Source organism: Podarcis melisellensis (genome assembly GCF_964234715.1).
Source record: "Podarcis melisellensis genome assembly, chromosome: 1".
In the NCBI taxonomy this organism is placed as follows: Eukaryota; Metazoa; Chordata; class Lepidosauria; order Squamata; family Lacertidae; genus Podarcis; species Podarcis melisellensis.
In genome coordinates, this window is record NC_138528.1 from 124,051,015 (window position 1) to 124,072,793 (window position 21,779).

The window sequence follows — 21,779 nt, forward strand, 5'->3', positions numbered from 1 at the left end:
CCAGTGGAGACTCTTGACTGGAGGAGAGGCAATTTTCTTTTATTCTTCCCCATCTGGAAGCCCTCCGCACCACGCTATTCCAGAGGGCCTCCAGAGCAGCTTTGCAAAAGGCACAAGAGGCTTCAGTTGGGAAAGAAGAATTGGTTAAAACAGCCTCCCTGTCCCCTGCCTCCACTGTGAGCCAAACAACGCTAATCACAAGCTTCATTCCAATCCACTGCCTTTTCATGTGCCTGCATAAATGCTCCCTTTCCCTCTGCAGACTCTCTTTACAACAAAGCACAACTGCAATCTTCGAAGCAATGCAGGTGGAATTTCTAGGTGTGAAAAATGCTTTTGAACAATGTCCCTAGAAGATGACACCCAACCTGGTGCCATTCAGATGTTTTGGACAACAACTCCTATCATCCCTAATGATGGGCCATGCTGGCGAGGGCTAATGGGAACCACAACCCAAAATGTCTGGAAATGGCTGCAGCAGAACATTTCGTATTACCTGCACGAGCTACAGTAAGATGAAAATCTCAAGGATCCGAGAAGGTGACTTAGCCTTCCACGTCCATAATAAGGATATGCAGGAAACAGAGGTCAACGCTGACCCACGTAGGTTCTGAGTAGCATTCTCCTTAGTAAGGAGGGATGTAAGTGATGAAGTCTGCATTATTTTATTATCACTACATGGCAATGTCCTCCTGAATATTAATTATAATGTGAAGTAGGGTCACTAAAGCAGCAACATTCCATCAGCTATGATTCCTCCCATGCTTAAACACCCGGCAAATAAGGGATTCATTTCCTTTTGTATTTTGTGAACACCTCAGGACTGGAAAGCCGAAAAAAGGCTCATGGCTGAGCCTGGAAATAAATACAGGCATCCCCCCCCCCCCCACTGACACAGGTGTTAGGTTCCAGGTCCTGGCACATAACTGAAATTGTATAGAGTGGGGAACACCATATTTTGTTTTCAGTTGAACAGTTATGGAAGTATTTTGTAAGTGTGTGTGTGTGTTTCAACAGAACACTGTACTATAACCTCACTTTGTAACAGGAGTTATTCTGTTGAGAGTTTCAGCCAACTGCCCATTCCCTGATCTCAGATACTCCATTCCATTCCCTGGTTTTCTTTTCTAACAATATTTCATGGCTCCTGAGCATGCTCAGTCCTCCTTGGGCACTTCTTTTAATTGTAATTCCGCAAACCAGTTTCACTATAGCATGCCAATCTCTCTTGTTTCTCAACGGTCTCACTCCCACTTCATTTCTGTCAGCACTAGCTACCTGAATTTACCATGAGTGATGCTCCCTCTCTAAACAATGTTATTTTACCAAACCTCTTAGGCCACCCTTGCCCCTTCTTTATGATGCTGTTATCTTATGATATAAATGCAGTGATCTGCCTCTTCTATCAAGAGTTAGCGAAGTGACCAACTTATAGCTCCAGGGTATACAAGTGTTCTCAGCTTCAGGTCTCAGTATAGTAATACTGGAAAGAACCCATATTTCTTTTTGTACTTTCAGTTTTTGAATGCACACTTTAAAAGAAAATCCCACCCATAAAGCATGCAAACTGCCCTCTGAATTGAGAAACAAGATCTTGAGAGGGAGAAGGAAACATATGTTCTCGCTTATATTTTTTCCAAATTGCTTTTCCAAACAATCCAACCATATGGATGTAATTTATAAAAACCTGAGTCATGCTGTTGTTATACCATTCATCATCATTTATCAGTTACAGGAGGGAAAGACATTTCCAAATTACTGGCCCAGTTCAGACATCACACTAAGCCATAGTGAACAACTATGGCTTAATATGAAGAAACAGCATGTTGCTGTACACTGCTCAAAAGTTCTCATTTCCTCCTCTCCTGCTGCTGCCACAGTGCCAGGAAACAAGCCAGAGTTTGATTTGCAGTAACAGCCAAACCCAGCTCATGGTTGGTTTCTATCAAAACCAACCATGAGCAATGAAACTCTTTTTTCTTAGCTTACTGCTCATAGTTTGTTTAGGGAAAATAAGTCATAACCCTGGTTCAGATGGCACAACAAGCCAGACTCTGGCTCGTTCCCCAGTGGTGTGACAGCAGCAGGAACAAGGGAGGAACAAAGCAATAACATTTGGGCAGCATGCCACCAGCACAATGCAAGCTCGTGTTAAACCAGGGTTAGTTTTTAACTATGGTTTAAAAGTGATGTGAAAACCAGGTCACTGTAAGCTGAACCTTTGATCCATGCAATCCATAGCTAAGACATTTCAAACATTTTAAGAAGGTCATTCACAAAGTTAGTCAGCAAGGGCTTAGCCATTCATTTTTCTCTTCAAGCTAGCCTTTATTTCTTCCCCAGCTATGGAGATTTCAGAGTCCATTGTGAAATATTGACTTAAGAAAAACCAACTGTAAAAGGCTCTCCTGTGCCTGGCTGTATAAGGCTCTCCTGTCGCAGCAACCACTCTTACCCAAACTCTCACATGGCGGATAACCAATATACCATGGACCTCTGGAAATGCAAGCACCAAGTTGCTTCATAGGTTAAAGCATGGTGGGCCTTAGATGGCTATGAAATTCCTATGGCAGTATACAGTTCCCTTGTTCCATTAGTGCAATGATTTCTCCTAGAACAAATGAGTTTCCCCACCACAACCCAAAGTGCTCTGGAGGGTTGGGGGGGACCTAGAGCCAATTTAGGGAGGGTATGGGAGGAGGAGAGTGGAGAAAGGTCTGTTGTACAAGCAAAGATCTTTGTGCTAACAGAAGAGCGTTAGCACTACTTTGGATATAAGCCAATATCTACGCAAAGCATGCTTGCAAAAGTAGCAGTATGCCTGGGTGCAAAGGTAGTTGGCGAAGGTGGGGTCAAACCGGTGATCTCTGCATAATTTCATTATTCAATAGAATAACTTAAAAGGAGCCTCAGGGCAGCCAAATTAAACATTCAAACATGTGCTGTTTAAACTAGCTAGAATCACATTATGCTCTTGATCTATGTAGGAGTGTCAACACAATGTTCAATCATTTTAATAAACCTTCCTTATATTTATAACATCTAGCAAATATTAGACACACAGCGAGGCAGCCTTCCTAGTACTTTTACTAGCTGCCTCTATGCTCTGTGCACCTCCAACTTTTAAGGCATTGAAGGTCATAACTCAAAATCTTTACAGCCTGAAAATGTACACTACACTGATGTCAACAGGGTATTCTTTTTTATTTTTATTCTTTAAAATATCCCAGTGATAATAACAGACATCTGATAATACTTTCTAATTGGTGGCAGGTGGGTGGCATAGAGAGACACAGATGCAGCACTGATTTTGGGCCAAAAAGTGAGTATCCTATAATACACAATCTTACCATAACTGCCTCCAATTCACAAAAACAAATTGAACTGTAAAAAAATAATGATAGATATGAAGCTGAATAGTATGAGAATTATTATGGTTTTGTCGCTAGAAGTCAAAAGGATGACCATAGACTTTTAAAAGATGCCAATAACTGAAAATTATGCACCCAAGAAAATTGGGTCATATTGATGTATCCATTTTTAAAGAAATGAAGGACATGCTAGATCCCAGGGAAAAATTAACTGGTATGTCTATTAGCAAACTGAGCTCGTAAGTGTGGCCAAATCACGGCCACTGGGAAACAAGTAGTAAGAATCAGCATGTTGGTTGGAACCCCAAAGTTTACAGAAATATAAAAAAGGAGAACTCTCCTACCCACCCACAAAAATCTATGAGGACTGAGCATGTTCAGTGACCACAGAATACAGTGGTACCTCGGGTTACAGACGCTTCAGGTTACAGATGCTTCAGGTTACAGACGCCACTAACCCGGAAGTAGTACCTCGGGTTAAGAACTTTGCCTCAGGATGAGAACAGAAATTGCACGGCGGCAGCAGCAGGAGGCCCCATTAGCTAAAGTGGTACCTCAGGTTAAGAGCAGTTTCAGGTTAAGAACGAACCTCCAGAATGAATTAAGTTCTTAACCCGAGGTACCACTGTACTGAATTTGTTTTAGAGAGGGCCATAAAATGGAGCATCATGAAATAGGTATAGGCTGGCCCTTTTGTTACAGATCCCAGTGGTATGTGGCATCATGAGTTCGACTGCCAGTGGAGGGAAGCAGGGGGGGAAAAACCACATCACAACACAAGTTGTACTAGACATTACAGAAAGGAGGCACTACATATGCAATGATAATCTCTGGTGACAGCCTCGCATTTACTGTAACATCAAGTTTGATGCTAGATTAGACACTGACAGATGCAGCCTCTGAATCATATTCTGCGCTGTGCAGATGAAAGAGTAAGCTTCCCTAATCTCTAAACTCCAAAGAAAGTACTTCCCATGCTCAAACAACTTATTGAGGAGTGAAAACGAAAGACTCCAAAACCTTGCATTTCCTTACCAACTTCAGGCTCTAGTGGGAGCTATGAAATGTTATCTTTCTTGAAATCTGCATTCCTCCGAGCATTCTTACTCCCAATATTCAAAATATTCCATTACGGGAGAAATGGCACAAAAGCAGAGTTTAAAGAAAAAGATTTCTTCGACATAAAGAGGGGATATTCATGTCACATATGTGGCTCTCACAGGTGGCGAGCCAGAGGTTTCTAGCAACCAACATTTCACTCCTGCAGTTTGGAGGTAAGGACTAGATTGTGTCAGTCTAGTACTTAATCTTCTAGACTTTCAATTGCATGGGAACTACTGCATCTTGGGCTCCTTCTATAAGGTAAAGGTAAAGGGACCCCTGACCATTAGGTCCAGTCGTGACCGACTCTGGGGTTGCAGCGCTCATCTCGCTTTATTGGCCGAGGGAGCCGGCGTACAGCTTCTGAGTCATGTGGCCAGCATGCCTAAGCCGCTTCTGGCGAACCAGAGCAGCGCACGGAAACGCCGTTTACCTTCCCGCTGGAGCAGTACTTATTTATCTACTTGCACTTTGATGTGCTTTCGAACTGCTAGGTTGGCAGGAGCAGGGACCGAGCAACGGGAGCTCACCCCGTCGCGGGGATTCGAACCGCCGACCTTCTGATCAGCAAGTCCTAGGCTCTGTGGTTTAACCCACAGTGCCACCCGCGTCCTGGGCTCCTTCTATTCCACTCAGTAATATCAGAAGCCTAGTGCCATATGGGCAGAGTCCCCACTGCCCCTTCTGGAATCAAGAGCAGCACTGCTGTGGGAACAAGTCACCATGTGGAGTTCTTCCATATGACCACAGACTTCCATCATCAAGCAATTCTGGAAGGAGATACACTCCTAATTTTGATCTCCCAGTGTCAACGCTAGATCTTAATTTGGGAGTGGGGACCTGAGGCCCTCCAGATGTTGTTGGACTTCAACTCAAGCACCATGACCAACAGAGACAAGAGGACCTCAGGTTCCCCATCTCCATCTTAGTCCTTGCAAAACAATGTGGGTACAGGTTTACCGTTGTGCTAGCATCTCTACCTATGTTTTGCAAGCCTCACCGGCACATATCTGCGAATCTTTCAACATCTAGAAGATTTGAGACTAACATACCTCACATATTTTTAAATGAACTTCCCCAGTAACGGAAGGAACCATGCAGTTGGCTCCTTTAGCCAATGTCTGGCATTACAGAGTGGCACAGAAAGGAGTTGTGGTGCAAAAATGTGGTTCACTTTCCCACCTGCCTTAATGTTTGATTATGGCCTAAAACCCAAATGCTGAAAAGGAAAGCAGATAGTATTACAAAATATGCAAAAATTAAAGTCTAAAACAGATTGGTCAGGAAGGGAGGGTTAGAGACCCTACATGCAGGGAATGCTTAATCTAAAATCTGTTTTTTACTGTTTCATTGTAATTATTTGTATGTTTTTAAAAGGTTTTTATATGTATATAGTTTTAATTCTATCAATATTTAATTGTTTCTTAATTATTATTATTATATGTTTTTAGAAGTTCTAAAAGAATAAATAAATAAAATTATTTAGAATAAATAAATAAATAAATAAATCATGCAACCCCAATATCAAATCTCCCAACATGGAAATAAATAAGGCATATGGACCCACCATCTCCAGTCACCTGTGTTGCCTCTGGGCAAGAAAAAAACACATGGAATGAGAAGGTGATCTGCAGAATTGTCTCATAGCCACCTTAGGCTTTCAGTTCTTGTTAGGACCCACACAATAATGCAGAAAAGATCGATTCCAATGCCCAAAGTGTAGCAAGGTTCCTTTAAGGCTACTGTGAGGAGGGGATCACTGCAGTAATTTCTTTGTCATCCCTGGAAACAAAGAGTGCAAACGCAATTCATATTATTATTCTAAGCACACAAATGACCTCTCTAATGAGCCTGGCAAAACAGATAATTTTAAATTACACATTTCTTCTGCTTGACGTGGCATCTGCTACTCTTTGCTTCTGCACCTTAGTGAGGACAAATATTCAACTTTGGGGCCTAAGTGAATGCCAATATGTTCAAAAAGAGATTTACCGTACTCAAAATTTCCTTGACAGCAGCTGCTGAGCTTTCAGAGGTTATAAATCCATCCTCAAAGTGGGGTTTTAGGATAAACCGGTACAGTGTGCACACAGAAGGAAATTAAAACCGGAAAAGCAGAAAAGATAATTGCCAAAAATAATAAAAAAAATGAAAACAGAAGAAAAATAACATGCCTGGATTTTAGCTTCTCATTTCGCAACTTAAAGAAAAAGAACTAAAGAACTTTACTATTTACTCCTCCTGATGAAGCAAAAATGCAGCCATCAACAGGCCTAGGTCATTTACACAGGAATAGTGAGAAACATAAAAGGCTGCCTTAAACCAAGTCAGATCACTGCCCCATCTAGCTCCGTATTATACAGACAGGTAGTATCTCTCCAAAGTTTCAAACAGGGAGCCCTTCTCAGACTTCCCAGGACGTGCTGGCAATTGAACATGCAAAGTAGATTGTCTACTACTGAGCTATGGCCCTTTCCCCTTCCATTTATTTGTGTATTTAGTACTTTTATATCCCACCTTTCTTCCATTATGGAACTTGAGGTAGTATAAAGGGCTTCCTGTGCATTCTCCGATCCAAGCATTTACCAGAACCTGGGACCAATTTGTTGCTGTGAGATTACCAAATGGTGTGTGAAGATTGTGTGTGCTTCACCTTTATCTTACATGAAGTTATCTATTGTTTTCTTGCTTGCTAATTTTCTTATATCGTGTCCCTCATCCTAAGGTAATAAAACCAACAAGCAAGCAATAAAACCTTAACTAAAATTCCAGTGCAACAGTGTACCAAACGGCTGAAGTAAATCCATTTTTAATCTTAGCCAGATTATTACCAGCATGAGTGACAAGCAGATTTCACTAGGGAGAGAATTCTGGACACAGGAGGCTGCCACCAAGAACACCCTGCCCCGCCCCACAAGCCATGCCCACTGATGGCAGAACTGGAAAAGTCTTCTCCACCTAGCTGAAAGGTACAAGGGAGCAAGTATTGGAAAAATTGAACTTTTAAGAACTTGGTCCTCAATTAATGTAAGGTTTTTGACACCAGTTACTTATCACTGTATCATAATGCACTTAACAGAATGCAATGCTGAACATAATGGACCTACCTCAAAGCAAATAATCACACTAATAAGTTGGAATTAAAAAAATAATTACTGAAGAAAGTCGAACAAAACAATAAAAATTATAGGACAAATACCAAAATAACAACAACCAGGGCAGTATACCTGAAAGAGACTTAAATCAGGTAAGTATAGTACCTAAAATAATTAGGAAAGCTGAATTTCACGTTGTACCATGGAGAGAGAGTCCCGTGTGTCTCTATTTGTTGTATATATTATAAAATCCCACCAAACAGCACAGAATGTTTCACGATCCTCCAAGCCTTCAGAAACACATAATTTATGAGTTGTTTTTTCAGCTAGTGCTAAACTCCGAATGTTTTTATACCACAGCAAGAGTCACAAGTCCTGTACATTTTTCCATTTGGGGGCAACTGTAAGTTCTGGCAGCCACCAATATCCATGTCAAGACTTCCTAAGAGTTCAACCCTTTCCATAAGTTTGATTTTATTAAACTGAACTTATAACCAGCCTCTCTAAACTAAACCTACCATTCAAGCATTTCTCAACGTAAAATACAGTCTTGTCAGATTTCATATGAAGGGCACGAATGAGTACAAAACATTACACTGGAAAAAACCAGGACCACATTGCCACTTTGTGGTGCTACTGTTGGGCAAACAAAGATTTGCTCTTAGAAAACAAACACTGTCCCATTCATCAGCAGTTCTGGACATCAACCTCTGAGGATCAGATTTGTAACAAGAGGAACCTACTCAACAGCTGGTCTAATAAAGCAGAATTGTCAACTTTTGATTCCAATAATATTTGTTGATTGTTTAGGAAGACCCGTCTGGGTCAGGCCAATGGTTCATCTAGTCTCACAGTGGTCAACCAGCCTGTGGGAAGATTGCAAGCAGGACATGAACACAAGAACACTCTCCTCTCTTGCGATTTTCAGCAACAGATCTATAAAGCAAAATAGAGTTTCTCCCTTCCCTCTCACTCTCTTCAATTCTGTCTGGAGAATATACCGTATTTCCTCCCTTCACAGTTTGCATAATGTTTCCCTGAAAATGTTATCAAACTGCATTCATGCTCATTACTGCTGAAGGGGCAGATGATGAGACTGTAGAAAGTGACAGTTCAAATAACTGCAGAAAGGGCATTGTTCACATTAAATTTCTTACTTAAAAGAAGCCAATTTACAAGAGCTGGATTTTTTGTTTGTCAGAAGAGCATAGTATAAGAAGGGGAAATATCGTTATGTCTCACCCCCACCTTTTAACAAATAAATAAACTGGGGGACAAAATGTTGTTTTTGTCTTCTTTATATATGAAAATGCGCACACCATCACCAATGTTTTGAAAAGATAAACATTATAATAGCAAACTAAGTACCAAACTGAACTTATAAATAGCGGGGGAAGTAATATACTGTATACCTGTAGTACATATTATTCCAGGGTTTGCACAAAAATGTGCTCAGTTCTCTCTAAATTTCTCTGAGATTTGTTGCCCTTTTTGACTCAGATATAATTATGATTTTCGTCATTTTGCCAACAGGTAATCAGGATTTCGGGGTGGAGAAAATGTCAAAGGGTAACAACATATGAATATACTTTAATACTTTGAATGCTCAATTAGATAATCACAAGATCCTCCCCCCCCCCCAAAAAAAAAGCAGGCAGGCCAACTGCTGAAAACTAAATGACTAAGTTGGAAAACTACCAGTTATATTAAAAAATAAATAAATCACTATTTATTAAACTACTAAACATATACCACAGCTAATTAAGTCCCCGAGGCAGCTAACAAACAAGTTGGTCAAGATGATGTCACATTTCAAAAACTCAACTATAATCATTTAAAAAATAAACACTCATAGCATTACAAATATACATTTAAATGCAACAGAGAAATCATTCTCCAAGGGCCCTTCTAAATCTCTTTGCTGGCCTTCAAAAGTTAGCAAGGGGTGTTATCTAGAAAGTCTCTCAAAGGGCAGGGACTTTAGAAGCCACCTTCATCTTGTCACCATCTTTTTTAGCAGAGCCATTTGTCAGAGAACGGTGTCCCTGGTTACCTGAGGGCCCCGAGGGTGATCACATGGAAGAAAGTTTTAGTTTTAAATGTGAGCACTTAATAGGGTTGCCAAACCATCTGAATTTTACTGGCTTGGCCAGAATGTCACCTTCCTTGTCATTCATTAAAAAAAAAACAGAAACTGAGAAACTAGAAGAACACTTCTGCCTAGTTCACACAAAACACTAAGCCAAAGCATGGGTAAGCATGAATGTGCAAGACAGCAGATACTCACAGGGAGAAATCCTGGATCTCCCCTGGATCTGCTGCTCCTGCTGTGGTGAAATCCAGCACCAAGACATGGTTTGCCTCAGCATTATATCCAAACCCAAACATAGGCTCATGGCTTGTCTCACTGGTCTGGACACACCACAAGCTCCAAAAGTATGTCCTGAAGTAAAATTAAGCAGTATTCTTCAGAGATTCTTTTTTGAAGCCTGAAGTTCCTTTGTTTAAAAAAAAAAACTGAACTGGTTCCTTTCTGCCTGTGCTTAGCACAACTCACCACAGACTTTACCACTTTTAAACACTTTGAAAAGTACAAACCTGATCTTATCAATAGCCACATATCAGTTTTCCTATATACATCGGTCATGTATGCAAGAATTATAGTAGAGCTGAGAGGGCGGATGTTGCTTCTTTACAAAAGTAATTCTTCAAAGGCTGAATATGCATCCTGGTTCTCAGTGCAACAGTTGAGCCTGCTGAACAGAGAACATATTCATGCCATATTTAAAGTTGGATTATTGCCATTCCTGCCGGGCACGTATTTCTCCGTGAAGGACAAGTCTGGTAATTGCAATTGCCACAATTCCAAAACAAAACGCTTTCAAGCAGAAATGCCTGATGTATTTAAAAAGACTAGCTTATGAAACTGCTCAAACCATAAAGAAACGCATACTATAAAACTCCGGATCTAAAAGATGACACATTGTGGCTTTTAGCATTTCTGTTGTTTGAAACATGCCATTTTATATAATGCCCCACAACACCTAGAAAGACTCACAAAATTTCTGCTTCTCAGTGATTTCAAATGTCCAGGCTTGCAGTCCCCCACCTCTGTGATGGGACTATGCCATAGCAGAAAGTGCACATTTGAATAACTTACAATGTTTGTATTTTAAACATTCACTTTCTGATGTGATACAGTCCCAAATCACTTGGGAAGCAGGTAACTTCCCTGTTGGCACCCAATTTATGGAACTCTCCCAAAAGAGATTCATCTTACCACATTTTTACCGTATTTCTCAAGAAGGGGATACCACTTTGTATCTTAAAGCTTTTCCTGTACCTTTGAAAGGATTTTTCATGTTGTTTGTGTGTATGGGTAAACTGAGTGCTGCTGTGTTTATAATTCTTGTTTTATTGCTCGTATTACAATTGAATTTGTTGTACCTAATTAATAGCTGGTTCTATGTAATTTTAATATGTGCATTGCCTTAGATACCATCATGAAAGCATCTAATGAGCAAACATAATTGCCTGCACTCCCTCCATATGAAAATTTTACAGTTCAATGACATTTTGTCACTGGAAACACTTTCAAACAAGCACTCCTCCTCCAACATTCTGCAGTAATATAGCTGCTTGCAGGACTATAACACATCTGTCCAAAACTTAGAATCAGCTCTATTCCCTAGACACAAAATTCTGTTGCCAATGTTGACAGATATAACTCACGTATGAAAAGAATAACCGTGTCTTTGGGGACTCCAACAGTCTTTGACTTGAAACAAGTCAAAAATAATAATATTATCCATTAAGCATGTTAAAAGTACTGCAAATTGCCTGTGTGGCAGTAATATCAGCATGTATGCACAGCACTTTTCCAACTAATTAAGGACACCCATTTCTCAGACTCAGTTTAGTAGCATGTTTAGGTTTCTTTATTCTCTCTCTCCCCCCTCTTTTTCTCTCCTCTCTTTTCCTGATTAATGAGGTCAGGAAAGAATACTCCATGCCAATAATAGTTTGTATTAACCACAGGAAGCACAACTCAGTACTTTTCCTCACAGTGACTGTTGGGCTAAAAAGGAAGAAAAGAAAAGAGAGAGAAAAAACCCAGGCAACTGTATACAGTAAAGTCTGAGCACACAACCCAAGAAAAAAACAGCTCAGCCTGCCAAGAGTGCTACAGGAAGTTTAGTAAGTGACAATGTAATTTAAAGCAAAATGCTTATTTGAACTACGAAGAAGCAGGATCCTTTTTTATGCCTATCTGGCCGCCGAGTGTACAGACAAAAAATAAAATAAAATCCAGAAAATGCATTGGAAATGTCTCTTGTGCCAGAGGCGGCGGCTGATTCTTATTTGCATATTTCAGAGACATGGCCGTTCATCACTATGGCTGCAGCAGTTGCCAAAACCTGGGGGAGGGTTTTTGCGTGGATTCTTGTGGCACAGTTAGCTTCAATGGCCAAAAAAATAGCCCTTCAAAAAAAACCCCAACACATTATGATAGAAATAAGGAGACTTGGGGGAGGGGGTTTACTGAATGATGTTTCTTTTGATATGCCTCCTGGCTGCTAAGGCTTTGGCACACACTGCTTTCAAAGTTGTCACTAAACTACAAGGAAAAGAAAGACACTATTGAAATTGCAAAAGCAGAAAACTGCTGTTAGGATGTGGGTTCGCTTCATTCAGGACATAAACACACCACGAGTGCAAGCAATAAAACAGCAATACCCAAGTGTCCTCTTTGAGAGCCAAAAAGAGGCGACCACACAACTTGATCAACGCATGTTTGCCCCAGACACCCGAAATACAAGGGTGTGGGACGTGTATGCCAGGGTTATCTCTCCAGATGTTGTTGGACCCAGACTCCCATCAGCCCCAGTTAGCATTCTCCATTGTCAAGGGTGATGGGAGGTGGAGTCCAATAACATCTGGAGGGTCACAGGTTTCTCATTCCTAATCTAGCCTCTATTTTGCACAATGGAACATACAGAGGACGCATATGATTCCTCACTTCTGGTATCCAATCCAGGCTAGGGAAAAACTGTTTAACAATAGAGCATAGCAAGGCAACACAAAGGAGTGGACCAGATTTTGCTCTCCTCCTTTGTACACTCCTTTTTTTGAGACCCACCCAGCCCTGCTTTGTATATGAACTAAGCAAACACGTGTTCAACATATACGTGGTGGCCCTGCTCATCTAGTCTGGCCCTAAATCACAGCAGTTTCACACAACCTCAAGTTTATCCAGTGGAAGCAACCAAAAAGCCATATTTATACAATAAAACTAAGCCTGAGTGCATCTATTTATTTACTGGATTTATATCACACACTATTCCACACACATACTAAAAAACCCAAAGCAGCAAACGGGAAAACATGCTAAAATAAATCATATGAAAACTCAAAATACATTGCAGCAGCCGAAGATCCAGATAAAAATGCCAATAAAACTAGGAAATAGCTCAGGAGCAATAAAAGTCGAGTATATTTACTGAACTGAAAACCAGAGGAAAATATATGCTTTTAACTGGCTCCAGAAGGACATTGAGTGTAGGTGCCAAGCATGCAGAACCAGAGTGGGTGTTCCACAAACAAAAATGTTGGGGAACAATTCACAAAACAGCTTCTGCAGCATATCTAGGTGTGGTTCTCAATGACAGAAAACAGGTGTAGATGTCCTCCGGACACAGCAGAGGGATCATGTTTCCTTTTAAACAAGACAATGCCTTAAAAAAAATAAAAATACTGGTCAAGTGTGGAAGACGTGTGTATACAAAGTTTACAAGCTTGATTTGCAGTTTAGTGTGTGCAGATGAAATCACCCTTACAGGAATATCATTATCCCTAAGATTCTCTCTCTCTCTTGGAAAGTCTGTTATTATATTGCTTTCGCCCAAATGCTCATCAATTTTAAAATTGGATTGGGTCCTCAATATTTTGAAACTTTGCTAAAGAAGTTCCAGTTACTATCCAGTCTGGAGAAACAGATCTTGGAATTGCACAGCATAATGCCTGGCTGGCAATAAGCCTGATGACTGGCCACTCCATGGGCCAGTTTTATACATAGCCTTCCAGCCAGTTTTATACATAGCCTTTCAAGCTGTCCTGTAACACACAGGTGTATACAGACAAGCTGGCCTGGTCAGCTTTTGTTCTTCTCTGAAAGTACAGGCTGCCATCAACATTTGTTTTTTGAAGCCTTACTTTATCCAAAGCAAATCCGTTTTGCACATGGCATTTGTTTTACCTCCAGCATGAAGCAATGACCTTCTTAAGCATGCATAATATCCTTTTAAGGACTGGGTCTGAACTCGGAAGAATGGTCCCTTATAACTCATGGAAATTACCCTTTACCTGCCGGTGTCACTGCTTCAGCCTTTGTTAGCAAAACCTCACACTTTCAAGATGATCAGTCACAGCATGCAAATAGCCAAGTGAAAGTAAGTGGGAAACACACCTGCCAATTCCTCGAAAGGCTGTCAACACTTGCATCAAATCTGATTCAAGAGTCTGTAACCAGCTTTCACACAGCTGTTTTTTACTTGCACCACAGTGACTTTCTGAAACAATTCCCCAATGGAAAGATCTAAGGGCTAATTTGTGCATTACAATCCTAGCTGTCCACCCGAGATGTTTTCAAAGTTTCCCTAAATGTGTATAGTGTACTTGCCTTGAGCAGCTGCACCTTCAACTCTTTTCTCATGGTTTAAAAACACGGGTTGGGAAAGAAAAGGAGATGAATGCATTGCCCTACATGTTCTTACCAGCCCTAAAAGTCCATTGTGACACCACTTTAGCAGCAGATTCTCTACCATTGAACTATGGTATTAAGCTGAGTATAAGTAAGAATAAATGAATATATATACTGATTTGCCACTGATGTTTTGATTTAGGTGAGGATTGTGGGCCAATTGTGTGCAAAGATTTATGACAATTTTGTTCTCAAGCTTTGCTCACAATCTCAAATCGAGTGTTGGCCCCATCCAAAAACACAATTCCACATGGCACTCTGTAACCAGAAGTAAAATTTTAAAAATGTACAATGGAATGCCAGGTTGATGCATCATTTTTCCAAAGCTTGTACACTTCCAAGCATGGATCTTGCTAACTTGTTTAAAGTTACAGTGAAGATCAGCACTCTAAAGGAAACAAATTTTGTTCCCAAAAGTCTAAGTGGTATACTATAAATGTAAAAGCTTATGCCTGAGAATATTTACCTACATGTTCAAAACTTCTACTTGGAGCTCTTTTATTCTTCTGAAGCCATGGGTTTAAACGACAGTTTAAAATGAAACAAAAACCATGTTTAATTACCATTTCTATTTTTTCATAGTCCTTGTTATCTTGGGAGTGTAGTCCACTTATTGCAGCACTTTAGAATTTCATAGCCATTGGCTTCCACTACAAAGTACTAATGAGTGGGCTTCAAAGAGATACCTTAGGCACAACAAGTGGGATTTTTGACTACATGTAAGGCACACACATCCTTCCTTGCTGGCTGAGGTTGAAAGGAGTTGAAGTCCAAAACATCTAGAGTCCAGCAGGTTGGAAAATTACATTACACACGGTTTTTGAAAGCCCTATCCATTTCAAAAGCAGTTTTGTTATGTGACACCATTCAAGAAACAGCACAAAGATTCTTTGGGCATGGAGAACTAGTGATGCAGTTCATTTAATCCCAGCCAATATTTTATTATGCACCTGAACAACTAAGTGTTGTACAATTGATAAAGGACATTTTTTTTAAAAAAAAGGCTATGTTCTGCCATTGCCAAGAGGTAGTCACAATGCACAGTACTACTGTGTTATACAATAATTTCATTAGTTTGAACTGTTTCTCTTGGCAATGAGGTGTGCTATCCCTCATTTTAAAGAAAAGCAGAGCAGGATTGCTGCTAGGATTTTAGGAAGCACCTCACCCAAAAGAATAAGCAATATTCAGGAAACAGAACCTGCACAGGGTTCTGTGCAGAAGATGGGTTCTGCATGACTTGTTCCACAACCTTGAACACAGTGATATCAAATTCATACCTGCATTCTCATACTTATCACTTCAAGGGGGAAAACATAATTCATTTACTTAATAATATTACAGAATACAAAGGAACAAAGCCGGCTTTCAGGTTATTTTGAGATACAACATGTTGAACCTTTACACAATAATCCTTTTCTGTTACACATAGTTCCTGGGCTAATGAGTTGAATCATATGGTTCCTCAAAAAAGAACAGAAACTATGTACCGTTGCTCATTTCTGCAAACACTGCTTCCAAACATCCCATTTACAAATTGTAGCAAAGTACCTTAAAATCGAAAGGGACGCTGGTGGCGCTGTGGGTTAAACCACAGAGCCTAGGACTTGCCGATCAGAAGATTGGTGGTTCGAATCCCCGTGACAGGGTGAGCTCCCGTTGCTCGGTCCCTGCTCCTGCCAACCTAGCAGTTCGAAAGCACGTCAAAGTGCAAGTAAAGAAATAGGTACCGCTCTGGCAAAAAGGTAAACGGCGTTTCCGTGTGCTGCTCTGGTTCGCCAGAACCATGCTGGCCACATGACCTGGAAGCTGTACGCCACCTCCCTCGGCCAACAAAGCGAGATGAGCGCCACAACCCCAGAGTCCGTCACGACTGGACCTAATGGTCAGGGGTCCCTTTACCTTTACCTTTTTACCTTAAAATCAAATTGAGTTAACTAATGATGCTATCCTGATATTGACCAACATTTTCATTGTTTGTTTCAGATGTCTCCTTAATCCCAATATTATTGTTATTTTGAGAACATTTTACTTATATTACAGGAAACCAAAACTACAATTCAATCTTTATAAATTGGCATGGGCAACATGTTTGATATGGCTCAATTCATGGCCCACAAATTCCCTGCAAAGTTCCCCTGCCTCTCCATTTCCCACTGGTTAAGGCCACCTCTCCTTTTCACCTTCCACCAGATAGTCTGGCATTGATCAGGAAGCATGATATATCTGCAGTACAACCATTGCCAGCCTTCAGCTCCATCCGAACCTGCCAGAAGGGAATGTATTGTGTAGCAGGAATTGGGGTTGGTGCCTCTTCCCAGCCACCATGGAGAAAAACCATGATGGAGATACAGACTTACAAGCTAAGTAGTTTTGTCATAATACCTGGAAAGTCAATCCAAGTGGCAAAAATAGTTATGTCATGCAAATAGGCAGACACCAGACTGTTGGTCTGGAAAACGTATAAAGTCCTATATGGCTTTGGTCCAGACTATCTGAAGGACCATATCTCCCTATATAAGCCTGGCCAGGCTTTGATATCTTTAGGTGAAGCATTATTCTTGGTCCTGCATCCTCATAGGCACATTTGGTGTAGACACAAGAGAGGGCATTCTCAGTGGCTGCTCTCAGACTATGGGAGACCCCCTTCATGGGACGCTAGGCTAGACCTCTCCCTGCTTTCTTTTTGCTTTCCTTTTGCTAACAGGCAAAGACTTTTTTGTTTACAGCGTGGTGTAGTGGTTAAGAGCGGTAGTCTCGTAATCTGGGGAACCGAGTTTGCGTCTCCGCTCCTCCACATGCAGCTGCTGGGTGACCTTGGGCCAGTCACACTTCTTTGAAGTCTCTCAGCCCCACTCACCTCACAGAGTGTTTGTTGTGGGGGAGGAAGGGAAAGGAGAATGTTAGCCGCTTTGAGACTCCTTAAAGGGAGTGAAAGGCGGGATATCAAATTCAAACTCTTCTTCTTCTTTACACAGGCCTTTGGCCACTAACTGGATGTTATGGTAAGGACTTTCAATGGTGGGTGTTGTTTGGTTTCTTCTCCTCTTGTGTTTTTAAATGGTTTAAAGTAGCTTTAATTCAGTGCTGCTTTTAATACTGATTTTTTAAATGAAGTAATATTTATAACAGTTACGTTTCCGGGCTGTATTTGTTTTTAATTCATGCTGTAAGCTGCCTTGAGTCAAGACATACTGGGAGAAAGGGGGGACATAATCTTTTTTAAAAAAATAAATAAATCTAAATATCAGGTCTCATGAGCTTTAACTAATTGGCATACTGTCTTTGATGCCCTTGTTTCAGATCAGAAAAACAATGCAGCTTCCTGGTAAAAGTCGCCACCAAAATCTTAAATTGACAGATAGATTCACTACATACACAGTTCTTTTGAGAACAACAAAATGCCGAGAATTACAAAATTGGGAAAATTGGGGGAAGAGAACATAATTAGGAAATAAACAAGGATCTTTACTACAGCAAAATAATTATGCTTCTCTGATGGTATGATCAAAACCAGCAGCAAAAGTATTTTTGGGGAGGGAGGGAATAATGCCCCTTGAGATGGATCAGCAAAAAACATGGTTGAGTTTATTACACAGACATGAGAAGATGAGATAAAACAACAAGATAAAATCTCCAAAACAGCAGCTCAATAACCAAAAATTGATGTTTCACTTGTGCAGCCCAGCATTAGCTTTCCCGTTTTCTTTTTTCAGTGGTTTCTTTTCTATTTATTAGCATTCGCTAATGCTGGCAAAATGGGATACTATTAATAACATGTATTTGATTGCCCTAAATGGCAAGCATAATTTAAAAAAATAAATTAAGTCTAAGTCAAATAGGGGATACTATCTCACCTTCACCCCCTGAAAGTAACTCCACCACTATTTAAACAATGTTCAGGATCAGGGGTCAGCAACCTTCTTCAGTTGTGGGCCGGTCCACCGTCCCTCAGACCATTGGTGGGCCAGACTATTTTTTTTTGGGGGGGGGAATGAACGAATTCCTATACCCCACAAATAACCCAGAGATGCGTCTTAAATAAAAGCACGCATTCCACTCATGTAAAAACACCAGGCAGGCCCCACAAATAATCCAGAGGTGCATTTTAAATAAAAGGACACATTCATGTAAAAACACGCTGATTCCCAGACCGTCCACGGGCCGGATTTAGAAGGCGATTGGGCCACATCTGGTTTTAGGTTGCCTACCCCTGTTCAAGATGTTTGAAAGGATGCAACAGGTCCACACATCCAAAGTGAAAGCAATGTGATACAAAAAGCATTCTATTCACATTCCATTCCATTCCAGTCTGGTTGACTAAATGATAGGATCATTGTTCCCAGAAGGAAGAAGAGTTTGTTTGTTTGTTTGTTTGTTTGTTTGTTTGTTTGTTTGTTTGTTTTAAAAAAATGGTACCAAAGGAGTAACCAATCAAGGGACAAACCAGACACCAAAGAAAAATGTGAATAGGTGGGTTCTGAAAAACATTTTATCTACTTTCTGCCTTGCATTTTTTTGTGGGCAAACATTCTGAGCAGTACTACATTAAACCCCCAAAATGTGATTCCAGTGTATGGTGTTTACATAGCCTAGGAGTCAGTTCACATGTTTACCCATCATGTAGCGGGAAGACACCCTCATCCATCACAACACAAAAAGTAAGTGTGTTGACATAAAATAAAGATTGACACAGTGTGTCTATGTGCAAAGGAGAGAAAGCTCGCACCCATTCCACATGAAATACCCAGGATTTGAAGGGATGTAAAAGAGTTCACAAAGGATGTCAAATTTGACAAATCTCGGTCCTATGGGGGATTTTAAGTCTCTCTGCCTATAAGCTAGAATCAACCATGAGGAATACAGCTCAACATCTTTAAGTATTTTATAGTGACCATAGTGAAGGAGAGATTGCTTTTTAAGGCTTAAATGGAATTATCAGGCCCTTGGACAAGAGCAAAGCACTTTCAACAGCTAGACTCCAGAGTGTAAGCCAATGCAAAGCTGCTTTAACATCCCTCAAAACTGTTTGTTTGCAGTGGTTTTGCTAGAAATTGCATCTGCTACTAAACATGATCAAACTAACACTTTTATATGTTTTCAGGCTTCTTCGCTTCAGAAGATCTTCACTCAGCAAATTCTCCATGCACTCCTATATATCCATACATTTAAAGTGCACTGGTTCCCCCAAAGAATCATGGGAACTGTGGCACACCCCTCGCAGAGCTACAATTCCCAGCACTTTTAACAATCTATGGTTCCTATGATTCTTTGTTGGGGGTACCGTGTGCTTTAAATATTTGGTGCAACTGTTCAGATCCAAATGCAATCATTCTCAGAAGACTCAATGAAAGGGTTCTTCGTCATTCTTTTATATTTTGCTTATGCTGAAGGATGTAGCAAGTAACTGAATATTGGGGAACACTCTGAAAACGGACCTCAAAAGGTGCAGCCCTAACCCCTCCAGGTGATCAGTGTGATCTCCTCTGTGCATCTCCTCTTGTGAGTCTTGTCTTAAATCTCAGTGTTTTAAGTGTTTCTGTGCATGCTGTTTGCTGCTTTGGCTGCTCTTGTGTTCAACACCATTACATTTCCCTGGTATAGGGAGTATTTGCATCATTTGCCAACAACACTTTGCACTCATTATCAGTAGAAATATATGCACACCTGTGCATTAATATCAATGTCATAAAGGCAGAAGGGGGATATATTAGGGCTAATATTTACAATTCAAAGCACTTTTACCTATGTAGATTAAAATGTGTGTGTGCCTAATAAAAGAAGCAGGGAAGCTCATGTTTCTGCTACAAAAAAAATGCTAAGTGCTTACTCACGAGACATTGGCTTTAATGAGGTTATGTGGCTTTTATGCAACAACATCAAAAGCACACTTCCCCCCCAAGGAATCGCCACTGAACTTGCTGCTAGAAAATGCTCATGGGAGACTGAGGAGAATTGTGCAGGATTTCCCAAAAGATAAAAACAGAAGCATTGATCTGTATCTAGGGTAATGCTATGCAAAGATTGTACTGGCATTAGAATTGGCTGGGAAAGGTTATTCGTACTAGATTTTTAAACATTCTTGTTGTAAATAACCTTTATCAGAGACTTTAAACTTTTCCTGAAAAATAAAAAGAACTTTTCTGTCATTTCTGATAACGCTTGTGTCATTTTCACTGTGAGGGTTTTGTAAGTCGCTTTGAGAGACTCACTAGGCTACAGAGGAGGATATAAGAATTCTAAACAAGTAAAAAGAATAATTTTTATAATCCCAAATCCTGCCATATTAAAAATAGGGTTACTGCTGTTGTTCTTTATGAAAGTTTCACAATGGACATTGCACATTGAGCAAAGCATGCTAGAAAATTGGGAGACAGCCCTACAGTTCCTGGAAGGCCATCCCAGGGGAATAGGATTTGCAAATCTCCCTCTCCATGGATGGAGAGGGCAATCTACCCTCAGAAGCCCTCTCTCAGACCAGCTCTCTGCTATACATTTAAGGCAGTATCATTTCACTTTAAACTGTCATGGTTTCCCCCAAAGAATCCCGGGATATGTACTTTGTTAAGGGTACTGAGAGTTGCTAAGAAATCCCTATTTTCAGTTCTCTTTGCCTTGACATGTCACCCTCTCTGTTTCTAGCCTGTTTGACATGACTCTTTTACAGCCACTTTCACTCTACAATGTACATCATTTCTTCTTTGTCAGCAATTACACTATAGACAGTGTCTTGATTCAGCAGTTTCAACTGAACATGTTTTTTGGTATAATGACATATTTACAGGTAGACCGGACTAGTGAAGCATCCCCCCTCCCCCTCCAAAAAACACATGTACCTCAGGTGTTACTTTTATCTTATAAAGCTTTTTTAAAAACCAACACCCTATTGAATTTATTATTAAATTAACATTTAAGCGGAGAAAGGGGCTTTTTTTTTTGTCCCCCCAGCCCCAGGGACTTTAGTAAGCACAACAAAGGAGAAAGGTGAACAAAAGGGTAGGAGTGGGGAAATGGCAAGAGACACTCAGTTTTATTTCCCAATTCAATAACAGGTTTTAAAAGTTAAAAAGGAGAATGTATCTGTGGCAACATACAAACTAGGCCCAATCCATGTCCCATAACAACAATATCCTCTGATCCTGTTACAGTAGCGGTAGATAAGGGATCATTTCACACAAAATATGTGGGAGGGGAGGAATTCAGTTCAGCTTGCATTTAAAAGTGAACTTACCTAATTTACAGTTCCCAAAACAATACCCAAACTAAAATGCACCCGCCCTTCCCCTAATTTCACAATTCTCCAGTCAAGCAGTGTGTACAAAAGGTGTACATTAAAAATGCATCTATTAAAGATACAAAATACATTGTATTGGGAAAGACTGTGCAAAAGTGTGTTTATTAGGAGAAATCTCCACTAAAGTGCTGAGGAATTTTCATGAGGTTTTTTTGTTT

At 40.4% G+C, this 21,779-nt stretch overlaps 2 protein-coding genes across 2 annotated transcripts in view; both read right to left on the bottom strand.

The window, feature by feature from the left end:
• Positions 1–21,779, bottom strand: part of PLCL1 (phospholipase C like 1 (inactive)) — a 184,669-nt gene that overhangs the window by 111,980 nt on the left and 50,910 nt on the right. The gene's annotated exons all lie outside the window — the stretch shown is intronic.
• The window catches only part of LOC309374741 (uncharacterized protein), a 235,482-nt gene continuing 230,008 nt past the window's right edge, over positions 16,306–21,779 (bottom strand). The window contains exon 3 of the transcript XR_014170702.1: positions 16,306–16,320. The gene's annotated coding sequence lies outside the window, so the exon portion shown is untranslated. The remainder of the gene's footprint in view (positions 16,321–21,779) is intronic.